The sequence below is a fragment of the Schistocerca gregaria genome, chromosome 5 (assembly GCF_023897955.1).
Source record: "Schistocerca gregaria isolate iqSchGreg1 chromosome 5, iqSchGreg1.2, whole genome shotgun sequence".
Lineage (NCBI taxonomy): Eukaryota > Metazoa > Arthropoda > Insecta > Orthoptera > Acrididae > Schistocerca > Schistocerca gregaria.
Genome location: NC_064924.1, coordinates 74,554,920 through 74,566,932, shown reverse-complemented (window position 1 = coordinate 74,566,932; position 12,013 = coordinate 74,554,920). Strand labels below are relative to the sequence as shown.

At 49.8% G+C, this 12,013-nt stretch overlaps 9 non-coding genes and 1 pseudogene across 9 annotated transcripts; all 10 read left to right on the top strand.

Annotated features, from left to right (window-relative positions):
* The first annotated feature begins 398 nt into the window (after positions 1-398).
* LOC126274713 (5S ribosomal RNA) lies at positions 399-517 on the top strand. Its single transcript, XR_007550272.1, has one exon. It is a non-coding gene; the product is annotated as a 5S ribosomal RNA (ribosomal RNA).
* Positions 518-1,663: 1,146 nt separating this feature from the next.
* On the top strand, positions 1,664-1,782 carry LOC126274712 (5S ribosomal RNA). The gene has a single exon (XR_007550271.1). It is a non-coding gene; the product is annotated as a 5S ribosomal RNA (ribosomal RNA).
* A 1,146-nt stretch (positions 1,783-2,928) lies between these two features.
* Positions 2,929-3,047, top strand: LOC126274711 (5S ribosomal RNA). Its single transcript, XR_007550270.1, has one exon. It is a non-coding gene; the product is annotated as a 5S ribosomal RNA (ribosomal RNA).
* A 1,146-nt stretch (positions 3,048-4,193) lies between these two features.
* Positions 4,194-4,312, top strand: LOC126274710 (5S ribosomal RNA). Its single transcript, XR_007550269.1, has one exon. It is a non-coding gene; the product is annotated as a 5S ribosomal RNA (ribosomal RNA).
* Positions 4,313-5,458: 1,146 nt separating this feature from the next.
* On the top strand, positions 5,459-5,577 carry LOC126274709 (5S ribosomal RNA). The gene has a single exon (XR_007550268.1). It is a non-coding gene; the product is annotated as a 5S ribosomal RNA (ribosomal RNA).
* A 1,146-nt stretch (positions 5,578-6,723) lies between these two features.
* LOC126274708 (5S ribosomal RNA) lies at positions 6,724-6,842 on the top strand. The gene has a single exon (XR_007550267.1). It is a non-coding gene; the product is annotated as a 5S ribosomal RNA (ribosomal RNA).
* Positions 6,843-7,988: 1,146 nt separating this feature from the next.
* Positions 7,989-8,107, top strand: LOC126274707 (5S ribosomal RNA). The gene has a single exon (XR_007550266.1). It is a non-coding gene; the product is annotated as a 5S ribosomal RNA (ribosomal RNA).
* A 1,146-nt stretch (positions 8,108-9,253) lies between these two features.
* On the top strand, positions 9,254-9,372 carry LOC126274328 (5S ribosomal RNA; annotated as a pseudogene).
* A 1,146-nt stretch (positions 9,373-10,518) lies between these two features.
* LOC126274706 (5S ribosomal RNA) lies at positions 10,519-10,637 on the top strand. Its single transcript, XR_007550265.1, has one exon. It is a non-coding gene; the product is annotated as a 5S ribosomal RNA (ribosomal RNA).
* A 1,146-nt stretch (positions 10,638-11,783) lies between these two features.
* On the top strand, positions 11,784-11,902 carry LOC126274705 (5S ribosomal RNA). The gene has a single exon (XR_007550264.1). It is a non-coding gene; the product is annotated as a 5S ribosomal RNA (ribosomal RNA).
* The last annotated feature ends 111 nt before the right edge of the window (positions 11,903-12,013 follow it).

Sequence of the window (12,013 nt, the reverse complement as noted above, 5' to 3'; positions counted from 1 at the left end):
TCGTAAGATACGATATTAAGGAGCTCAATTTGAAAAGAGTGCGCCAAGGAAGACTTCCAAAGAGTCTCTGGAAATAACAAAACAGTGTGAAGTGACAGAAATGTTGTGAAATACGTCAGGGCATATTGTTTTGTAGCAGTGCACAACGGCAAATTTGTAAACAAAAATTTACCTTTCGTCGCTACAAGAGATGGATACTTTGTCGAACAAACGAATGACAGGCGGTGCAACGAGCAGCTGTGTTGTGCGTCTGACCCACGTGGCGGCGCGCCGCACAGCGCGTCGCCTTCGAGGTGGAAGGACGTGCTTTGCGTCAAATGTGCCACCGAAAACGGAGATTGCGTGTGTTGGGAGGAGAGGCGAAGCCTTCTTCTGCCGTGCGGCTACTGTATAAGGACGCCAACGGCCATACCATGTTGAATACACCGGTTCTCGTCCGATCACCGAAGTTAAGCAACATCGGGCCCGGTTAGTACTTGGATGGGTGACCGCCTGGGAACACCGGGTGCTGTTGGCTCCCTCTCTTCTTTTAAATTTTATGTCACTACACCTGCCAGTCCTCTTTTCATACAAACTCTCAGGTGCGACAAAGATGCTTCCACAAGCATTTTAAACCACTGTATTAAACGTAAGATGTGAAATTACAGCAATGAACTCAGTTTGAACAAGAATGCGCGGAGGAAGAGTGCTAGGAACTCGTTGAAAATAACGAAACACTGCGAATCGACGGATGTGCTCTTAAAATGCGTCAGAGCCTACTGTTTTGTAGGAGCGCTAAATTCCAATTTTGTAGCAGTGCACAACGGCAAATTTGTAAACAAAAATTTACCTTTCGTCGCTACAAGAGATGGATACTTTGCCGAACAGCCTGTGTCTTGTGTGCATGTTTTCGCACCTTTCCACGGCACGGCGCAGCACAGAGCGGCTCTGGTAGCTCCGAACGGCCGCACACGGCGCCTCGGACACGTCGGTTCGGCCCGCGCCCATCTCGCAGATGCTTCTCGTACTTGTGCTGTCATATGGACCACGACCCGAGCGGCAGCGAGCGGCAGTCGAGCAAAGTCGGGACAAGTCGGGACGGAAGGGGACAGCCGAGAATGCACCGTGCGAATTACGCAAATATCTGGAAGCGCGACGCGTGTCAGGCAGGTGAGACCGCTTCCCTCTGTCTTCATTTCTTGCTTTCTTGTCACTACCCCTGCCAGCCCTTTTTTCATGCTACCTTTCTCATGTGACATAGATGCTTCCATACTGATTTTAAACTATCGTAAGATACGATATTAAGGAGCTCAATTTGAAAAGAGTGCGCCAAGGAAGACTTCCAAAGAGTCTCTGGAAATAACAAAACAGTGTGAAGTGACAGAAATGTTGTGAAATACGTCAGGGCATATTGTTTTGTAGCAGTGCACAACGGCAAATTTGTAAACAAAAGTTTACCTTTCGTCGCTACAAGAGATGGATACTTTGTCGAACAAACGAATGACAGGCGGTGCAACGAGCAGCTGTGTTGTGCGTCTGACCCACGTGGCGGCGCGCCGCACAGCGCGTCGCCTTCGAGGTGGAAGGACGTGCTTTGCGTCAAATGTGCCACCGGAAACGGAGATTGCGTGTGTTGGGAGGAGAGGCGAAGCCTTCTTCTGCCGTGCGGCTACTGTATAAGGACGCCAACGGCCATACCATGTTGAATACACCGGTTCTCGTCCGATCACCGAAGTTAAGCAACATCGGGCCCGGTTAGTACTTGGATGGGTGACCGCCTGGGAACACCGGGTGCTGTTGGCTCCCTCTCTTCTTTTAAATTTTATGTCACTACACCTGCCAGTCCTCTTTTCATACAAACTCTCAGGTGCGACAAAGATGCTTCCACAAGCATTTTAAACCACTGTATTAAACGTAAGATGTGAAATTACAGCAATGAACTCAGTTTGAACAAGAATGCGCGGAGGAAGAGTGCTAGGAACTCGTTGAAAATAACGAAACACTGCGAATCGACGGATGTGCTCTTAAAATGCGTCAGAGCCTACTGTTTTGTAGGAGCGCTAAATTCCAATTTTGTAGCAGTGCACAACGGCAAATTTGTAAACAAAAATTTACCTTTCGTCGCTACAAGAGATGGATACTTTGCCGAACAGCCTGTGTCTTGTGTGCATGTTTTCGCACCTTTCCACGGCACGGCGCAGCACAGAGCGGCTCTGGTAGCTCCGAACGGCCGCACACGGCGCCTCGGACACGTCGGTTCGGCCCGCGCCCATCTCGCAGATGCTTCTCGTACTTGTGCTGTCATATGGACCACGACCCGAGCGGCAGCGAGCGGCAGTCGAGCAAAGTCGGGACAAGTCGGGACGGAAGGGGACAGCCGAGAATGCACCGTGCGAATTACGCAAATATCTGGAAGCGCGACGCGTGTCAGGCAGGTGAGACCGCTTCCCTCTGTCTTCATTTCTTGCTTTCTTGTCACTACCCCTGCCAGCCCTTTTTTCATGCTACCTTTCTCATGTGACATAGATGCTTCCATACTGATTTTAAACTATCGTAAGATACGATATTAAGGAGCTCAATTTGAAAAGAGTGCGCCAAGGAAGACTTCCAAAGAGTCTCTGGAAATAACAAAACAGTGTGAAGTGACAGAAATGTTGTGAAATACGTCAGGGCATATTGTTTTGTAGCAGTGCACAACGGCAAATTTGTAAACAAAAATTTACCTTTCGTCGCTACAAGAGATGGATACTTTGTCGAACAAACGAATGACAGGCGGTGCAACGAGCAGCTGTGTTGTGCGTCTGACCCACGTGGCGGCGCGCCGCACAGCGCGTCGCCTTCGAGGTGGAAGGACGTGCTTTGCGTCAAATGTGCCACCGAAAACGGAGATTGCGTGTGTTGGGAGGAGAGGCGAAGCCTTCTTCTGCCGTGCGGCTACTGTATAAGGACGCCAACGGCCATACCATGTTGAATACACCGGTTCTCGTCCGATCACCGAAGTTAAGCAACATCGGGCCCGGTTAGTACTTGGATGGGTGACCGCCTGGGAACACCGGGTGCTGTTGGCTCCCTCTCTTCTTTTAAATTTTATGTCACTACACCTGCCAGTCCTCTTTTCATACAAACTCTCAGGTGCGACAAAGATGCTTCCACAAGCATTTTAAACCACTGTATTAAACGTAAGATGTGAAATTACAGCAATGAACTCAGTTTGAACAAGAATGCGCGGAGGAAGAGTGCTAGGAACTCGTTGAAAATAACGAAACACTGCGAATCGACGGATGTGCTCTTAAAATGCGTCAGAGCCTACTGTTTTGTAGGAGCGCTAAATTCCAATTTTGTAGCAGTGCACAACGGCAAATTTGTAAACAAAAATTTACCTTTCGTCGCTACAAGAGATGGATACTTTGCCGAACAGCCTGTGTCTTGTGTGCATGTTTTCGCACCTTTCCACGGCACGGCGCAGCACAGAGCGGCTCTGGTAGCTCCGAACGGCCGCACACGGCGCCTCGGACACGTCGGTTCGGCCCGCGCCCATCTCGCAGATGCTTCTCGTACTTGTGCTGTCATATGGACCACGACCCGAGCGGCAGCGAGCGGCAGTCGAGCAAAGTCGGGACAAGTCGGGACGGAAGGGGACAGCCGAGAATGCACCGTGCGAATTACGCAAATATCTGGAAGCGCGACGCGTGTCAGGCAGGTGAGACCGCTTCCCTCTGTCTTCATTTCTTGCTTTCTTGTCACTACCCCTGCCAGCCCTTTTTTCATGCTACCTTTCTCATGTGACATAGATGCTTCCATACTGATTTTAAACTATCGTAAGATACGATATTAAGGAGCTCAATTTGAAAAGAGTGCGCCAAGGAAGACTTCCAAAGAGTCTCTGGAAATAACAAAACAGTGTGAAGTGACAGAAATGTTGTGAAATACGTCAGGGCATATTGTTTTGTAGCAGTGCACAACGGCAAATTTGTAAACAAAAATTTACCTTTCGTCGCTACAAGAGATGGATACTTTGTCGAACAAACGAATGACAGGCGGTGCAACGAGCAGCTGTGTTGTGCGTCTGACCCACGTGGCGGCGCGCCGCACAGCGCGTCGCCTTCGAGGTGGAAGGACGTGCTTTGCGTCAAATGTGCCACCGAAAACGGAGATTGCGTGTGTTGGGAGGAGAGGCGAAGCCTTCTTCTGCCGTGCGGCTACTGTATAAGGACGCCAACGGCCATACCATGTTGAATACACCGGTTCTCGTCCGATCACCGAAGTTAAGCAACATCGGGCCCGGTTAGTACTTGGATGGGTGACCGCCTGGGAACACCGGGTGCTGTTGGCTCCCTCTCTTCTTTTAAATTTTATGTCACTACACCTGCCAGTCCTCTTTTCATACAAACTCTCAGGTGCGACAAAGATGCTTCCACAAGCATTTTAAACCACTGTATTAAACGTAAGATGTGAAATTACAGCAATGAACTCAGTTTGAACAAGAATGCGCGGAGGAAGAGTGCTAGGAACTCGTTGAAAATAACGAAACACTGCGAATCGACGGATGTGCTCTTAAAATGCGTCAGAGCCTACTGTTTTGTAGGAGCGCTAAATTCCAATTTTGTAGCAGTGCACAACGGCAAATTTGTAAACAAAAATTTACCTTTCGTCGCTACAAGAGATGGATACTTTGCCGAACAGCCTGTGTCTTGTGTGCATGTTTTCGCACCTTTCCACGGCACGGCGCAGCACAGAGCGGCTCTGGTAGCTCCGAACGGCCGCACACGGCGCCTCGGACACGTCGGTTCGGCCCGCGCCCATCTCGCAGATGCTTCTCGTACTTGTGCTGTCATATGGACCACGACCCGAGCGGCAGCGAGCGGCAGTCGAGCAAAGTCGGGACAAGTCGGGACGGAAGGGGACAGCCGAGAATGCACCGTGCGAATTACGCAAATATCTGGAAGCGCGACGCGTGTCAGGCAGGTGAGACCGCTTCCCTCTGTCTTCATTTCTTGCTTTCTTGTCACTACCCCTGCCAGCCCTTTTTTCATGCTACCTTTCTCATGTGACATAGATGCTTCCATACTGATTTTAAACTATCGTAAGATACGATATTAAGGAGCTCAATTTGAAAAGAGTGCGCCAAGGAAGACTTCCAAAGAGTCTCTGGAAATAACAAAACAGTGTGAAGTGACAGAAATGTTGTGAAATACGTCAGGGCATATTGTTTTGTAGCAGTGCACAACGGCAAATTTGTAAACAAAAATTTACCTTTCGTCGCTACAAGAGATGGATACTTTGTCGAACAAACGAATGACAGGCGGTGCAACGAGCAGCTGTGTTGTGCGTCTGACCCACGTGGCGGCGCGCCGCACAGCGCGTCGCCTTCGAGGTGGAAGGACGTGCTTTGCGTCAAATGTGCCACCGAAAACGGAGATTGCGTGTGTTGGGAGGAGAGGCGAAGCCTTCTTCTGCCGTGCGGCTACTGTATAAGGACGCCAACGGCCATACCATGTTGAATACACCGGTTCTCGTCCGATCACCGAAGTTAAGCAACATCGGGCCCGGTTAGTACTTGGATGGGTGACCGCCTGGGAACACCGGGTGCTGTTGGCTCCCTCTCTTCTTTTAAATTTTATGTCACTACACCTGCCAGTCCTCTTTTCATACAAACTCTCAGGTGCGACAAAGATGCTTCCACAAGCATTTTAAACCACTGTATTAAACGTAAGATGTGAAATTACAGCAATGAACTCAGTTTGAACAAGAATGCGCGGAGGAAGAGTGCTAGGAACTCGTTGAAAATAACGAAACACTGCGAATCGACGGATGTGCTCTTAAAATGCGTCAGAGCCTACTGTTTTGTAGGAGCGCTAAATTCCAATTTTGTAGCAGTGCACAACGGCAAATTTGTAAACAAAAATTTACCTTTCGTCGCTACAAGAGATGGATACTTTGCCGAACAGCCTGTGTCTTGTGTGCATGTTTTCGCACCTTTCCACGGCACGGCGCAGCACAGAGCGGCTCTGGTAGCTCCGAACGGCCGCACACGGCGCCTCGGACACGTCGGTTCGGCCCGCGCCCATCTCGCAGATGCTTCTCGTACTTGTGCTGTCATATGGACCACGACCCGAGCGGCAGCGAGCGGCAGTCGAGCAAAGTCGGGACAAGTCGGGACGGAAGGGGACAGCCGAGAATGCACCGTGCGAATTACGCAAATATCTGGAAGCGCGACGCGTGTCAGGCAGGTGAGACCGCTTCCCTCTGTCTTCATTTCTTGCTTTCTTGTCACTACCCCTGCCAGCCCTTTTTTCATGCTACCTTTCTCATGTGACATAGATGCTTCCATACTGATTTTAAACTATCGTAAGATACGATATTAAGGAGCTCAATTTGAAAAGAGTGCGCCAAGGAAGACTTCCAAAGAGTCTCTGGAAATAACAAAACAGTGTGAAGTGACAGAAATGTTGTGAAATACGTCAGGGCATATTGTTTTGTAGCAGTGCACAACGGCAAATTTGTAAACAAAAATTTACCTTTCGTCGCTACAAGAGATGGATACTTTGTCGAACAAACGAATGACAGGCGGTGCAACGAGCAGCTGTGTTGTGCGTCTGACCCACGTGGCGGCGCGCCGCACAGCGCGTCGCCTTCGAGGTGGAAGGACGTGCTTTGCGTCAAATGTGCCACCGAAAACGGAGATTGCGTGTGTTGGGAGGAGAGGCGAAGCCTTCTTCTGCCGTGCGGCTACTGTATAAGGACGCCAACGGCCATACCATGTTGAATACACCGGTTCTCGTCCGATCACCGAAGTTAAGCAACATCGGGCCCGGTTAGTACTTGGATGGGTGACCGCCTGGGAACACCGGGTGCTGTTGGCTCCCTCTCTTCTTTTAAATTTTATGTCACTACACCTGCCAGTCCTCTTTTCATACAAACTCTCAGGTGCGACAAAGATGCTTCCACAAGCATTTTAAACCACTGTATTAAACGTAAGATGTGAAATTACAGCAATGAACTCAGTTTGAACAAGAATGCGCGGAGGAAGAGTGCTAGGAACTCGTTGAAAATAACGAAACACTGCGAATCGACGGATGTGCTCTTAAAATGCGTCAGAGCCTACTGTTTTGTAGGAGCGCTAAATTCCAATTTTGTAGCAGTGCACAACGGCAAATTTGTAAACAAAAATTTACCTTTCGTCGCTACAAGAGATGGATACTTTGCCGAACAGCCTGTGTCTTGTGTGCATGTTTTCGCACCTTTCCACGGCACGGCGCAGCACAGAGCGGCTCTGGTAGCTCCGAACGGCCGCACACGGCGCCTCGGACACGTCGGTTCGGCCCGCGCCCATCTCGCAGATGCTTCTCGTACTTGTGCTGTCATATGGACCACGACCCGAGCGGCAGCGAGCGGCAGTCGAGCAAAGTCGGGACAAGTCGGGACGGAAGGGGACAGCCGAGAATGCACCGTGCGAATTACGCAAATATCTGGAAGCGCGACGCGTGTCAGGCAGGTGAGACCGCTTCCCTCTGTCTTCATTTCTTGCTTTCTTGTCACTACCCCTGCCAGCCCTTTTTTCATGCTACCTTTCTCATGTGACATAGATGCTTCCATACTGATTTTAAACTATCGTAAGATACGATATTAAGGAGCTCAATTTGAAAAGAGTGCGCCAAGGAAGACTTCCAAAGAGTCTCTGGAAATAACAAAACAGTGTGAAGTGACAGAAATGTTGTGAAATACGTCAGGGCATATTGTTTTGTAGCAGTGCACAACGGCAAATTTGTAAACAAAAATTTACCTTTCGTCGCTACAAGAGATGGATACTTTGTCGAACAAACGAATGACAGGCGGTGCAACGAGCAGCTGTGTTGTGCGTCTGACCCACGTGGCGGCGCGCCGCACAGCGCGTCGCCTTCGAGGTGGAAGGACGTGCTTTGCGTCAAATGTGCCACCGAAAACGGAGATTGCGTGTGTTGGGAGGAGAGGCGAAGCCTTCTTCTGCCGTGCGGCTACTGTATAAGGACGCCAACGGCCATACCATGTTGAATACACCGGTTCTCGTCCGATCACCGAAGTTAAGCAACATCGGGCCCGGTTAGTACTTGGATGGGTGACCGCCTGGGAACACCGGGTGCTGTTGGCTCCCTCTCTTCTTTTAAATTTTATGTCACTACACCTGCCAGTCCTCTTTTCATACAAACTCTCAGGTGCGACAAAGATGCTTCCACAAGCATTTTAAACCACTGTATTAAACGTAAGATGTGAAATTACAGCAATGAACTCAGTTTGAACAAGAATGCGCGGAGGAAGAGTGCTAGGAACTCGTTGAAAATAACGAAACACTGCGAATCGACGGATGTGCTCTTAAAATGCGTCAGAGCCTACTGTTTTGTAGGAGCGCTAAATTCCAATTTTGTAGCAGTGCACAACGGCAAATTTGTAAACAAAAATTTACCTTTCGTCGCTACAAGAGATGGATACTTTGCCGAACAGCCTGTGTCTTGTGTGCATGTTTTCGCACCTTTCCACGGCACGGCGCAGCACAGAGCGGCTCTGGTAGCTCCGAACGGCCGCACACGGCGCCTCGGACACGTCGGTTCGGCCCGCGCCCATCTCGCAGATGCTTCTCGTACTTGTGCTGTCATATGGACCACGACCCGAGCGGCAGCGAGCGGCAGTCGAGCAAAGTCGGGACAAGTCGGGACGGAAGGGGACAGCCGAGAATGCACCGTGCGAATTACGCAAATATCTGGAAGCGCGACGCGTGTCAGGCAGGTGAGACCGCTTCCCTCTGTCTTCATTTCTTGCTTTCTTGTCACTACCCCTGCCAGCCCTTTTTTCATGCTACCTTTCTCATGTGACATAGATGCTTCCATACTGATTTTAAACTATCGTAAGATACGATATTAAGGAGCTCAATTTGAAAAGAGTGCGCCAAGGAAGACTTCCAAAGAGTCTCTGGAAATAACAAAACAGTGTGAAGTGACAGAAATGTTGTGAAATACGTCAGGGCATATTGTTTTGTAGCAGTGCACAACGGCAAATTTGTAAACAAAAATTTACCTTTCGTCGCTACAAGAGATGGATACTTTGTCGAACAAACGAATGACAGGCGGTGCAACGAGCAGCTGTGTTGTGCGTCTGACCCACGTGGCGGCGCGCCGCACAGCGCGTCGCCTTCGAGGTGGAAGGACGTGCTTTGCGTCAAATGTGCCACCGAAAACGGAGATTGCGTGTGTTGGGAGGAGAGGCGAAGCCTTCTTCTGCCGTGCGGCTACTGTATAAGGACGCCAACGGCCATACCATGTTGAATACACCGGTTCTCGTCCGATCACCGAAGTTAAGCAAAACACGCGATCTAGTGTACTTGGATGGGTGACCGCCTGGGAACACCGGGTGCTGTTGGCTCCCTCTCTTCTTTTAAATTTTATGTCACTACACCTGCCAGTCCTCTTTTCATACAAACTCTCAGGTGCGACAAAGATGCTTCCACAAGCATTTTAAACCACTGTATTAAACATAAGATGTGAAATTACAGCAATGAACTCAGTTTGAACAAGAATGCGCGGAGGAAGAGTGCTAGGAACTCGTTGAAAATAACGAAACACTGCGAATCGACGGATGTGCTCTTAAAATGCGTCAGAGCCTACTGTTTTGTAGGAGCGCTAAATTCCAATTTTGTAGCAGTGCACAACGGCAAATTTGTAAACAAAAATTTACCTTTCGTCGCTACAAGAGATGGATACTTTGCCGAACAGCCTGTGTCTTGTGTGCATGTTTTCGCACCTTTCCACGGCACGGCGCAGCACAGAGCGGCTCTGGTAGCTCCGAACGGCCGCACACGGCGCCTCGGACACGTCGGTTCGGCCCGCGCCCATCTCGCAGATGCTTCTCGTACTTGTGCTGTCATATGGACCACGACCCGAGCGGCAGCGAGCGGCAGTCGAGCAAAGTCGGGACAAGTCGGGACGGAAGGGGACAGCCGAGAATGCACCGTGCGAATTACGCAAATATCTGGAAGCGCGACGCGTGTCAGGCAGGTGAGACCGCTTCCCTCTGTCTTCATTTCTTGCTTTCTTGTCACTACCCCTGCCAGCCCTTTTTTCATGCTACCTTTCTCATGTGACATAGATGCTTCCATACTGATTTTAAACTATCGTAAGATACGATATTAAGGAGCTCAATTTGAAAAGAGTGCGCCAAGGAAGACTTCCAAAGAGTCTCTGGAAATAACAAAACAGTGTGAAGTGACAGAAATGTTGTGAAATACGTCAGGGCATATTGTTTTGTAGCAGTGCACAACGGCAAATTTGTAAACAAAAATTTACCTTTCGTCGCTACAAGAGATGGATACTTTGTCGAACAAACGAATGACAGGCGGTGCAACGAGCAGCTGTGTTGTGCGTCTGACCCACGTGGCGGCGCGCCGCACAGCGCGTCGCCTTCGAGGTGGAAGGACGTGCTTTGCGTCAAATGTGCCACCGAAAACGGAGATTGCGTGTGTTGGGAGGAGAGGCGAAGCCTTCTTCTGCCGTGCGGCTACTGTATAAGGACGCCAACGGCCATACCATGTTGAATACACCGGTTCTCGTCCGATCACCGAAGTTAAGCAACATCGGGCCCGGTTAGTACTTGGATGGGTGACCGCCTGGGAACACCGGGTGCTGTTGGCTCCCTCTCTTCTTTTAAATTTTATGTCACTACACCTGCCAGTCCTCTTTTCATACAAACTCTCAGGTGTGACAAAGATGCTTCCACAAGCATTTTAAACCACTGTATTAAACGTAAGATGTGAAATTACAGCAATGAACTCAGTTTGAACAAGAATGCGCGGAGGAAGAGTGCTAGGAACTCGTTGAAAATAACGAAACACTGCGAACCGACGGATGTGCTCTTAAAATGCGTCAGAGCCTACTGTTTTGTAGGAGCGCTAAATTCCAATTTTGTAGCAGTGCACAACGGCAAATTTGTAAACAAAAATTTACCTTTCGTCGCTACAAGAGATGGATACTTTGCCGAACAGCCTGTGTCTTGTGTGCATGTTTTCGCACCTTTCCACGGCACGGCGCAGCACAGAGCGGCTCTGGTAGCTCCGAACGGCCGCACACGGCGCCTCGGACACGTCGGTTCGGCCCGCGCCCATCTCGCAGATGCTTCTCGTACTTGTGCTGTCATATGGACCACGACCCGAGCGGCAGCGAGCGGCAGTCGAGCAAAGTCGGGACAAGTCGGGACGGAAGGGGACAGCCGAGAATGCACCGTGCGAATTACGCAAATATCTGGAAGCGCGACGCGTGTCAGGCAGGTGAGACCGCTTCCCTCTGTCTTCATTTCTTGCTTTCTTGTCACTACCCCTGCCAGCCCTTTTTTCATGCTACCTTTCTCATGTGACATAGATGCTTCCATACTGATTTTAAACTATCGTAAGATACGATATTAAGGAGCTCAATTTGAAAAGAGTGCGCCAAGGAAGACTTCCAAAGAGTCTCTGGAAATAACAAAACAGTGTGAAGTGACAGAAATGTTGTGAAATACGTCAGGGCATATTGTTTTGTAGCAGTGCACAACGGCAAATTTGTAAACAAAAATTTACCTTTCGTCGCTACAAGAGATGGATACTTTGTCGAACAAACGAATGACAGGCGGTGCAACGAGCAGCTGTGTTGTGCGTCTGACCCACGTGGCGGCGCGCCGCACAGCGCGTCGCCTTCGAGGTGGAAGGACGTGCTTTGCGTCAAATGTGCCACCGAAAACGGAGATTGCGTGTGTTGGGAGGAGAGGCGAAGCCTTCTTCTGCCGTGCGGCTACTGTATAAGGACGCCAACGGCCATACCATGTTGAATACACCGGTTCTCGTCCGATCACCGAAGTTAAGCAACATCGGGCCCGGTTAGTACTTGGATGGGTGACCGCCTGGGAACACCGGGTGCTGTTGGCTCCCTCTCTTCTTTTAAATTTTATGTCACTACACCTGCCAGTCCTCTTTTCATACAAACTCTCAGGTGCGACAAAGATGCTTCCACAAGCATTTTAAACCACTGTATTAAAC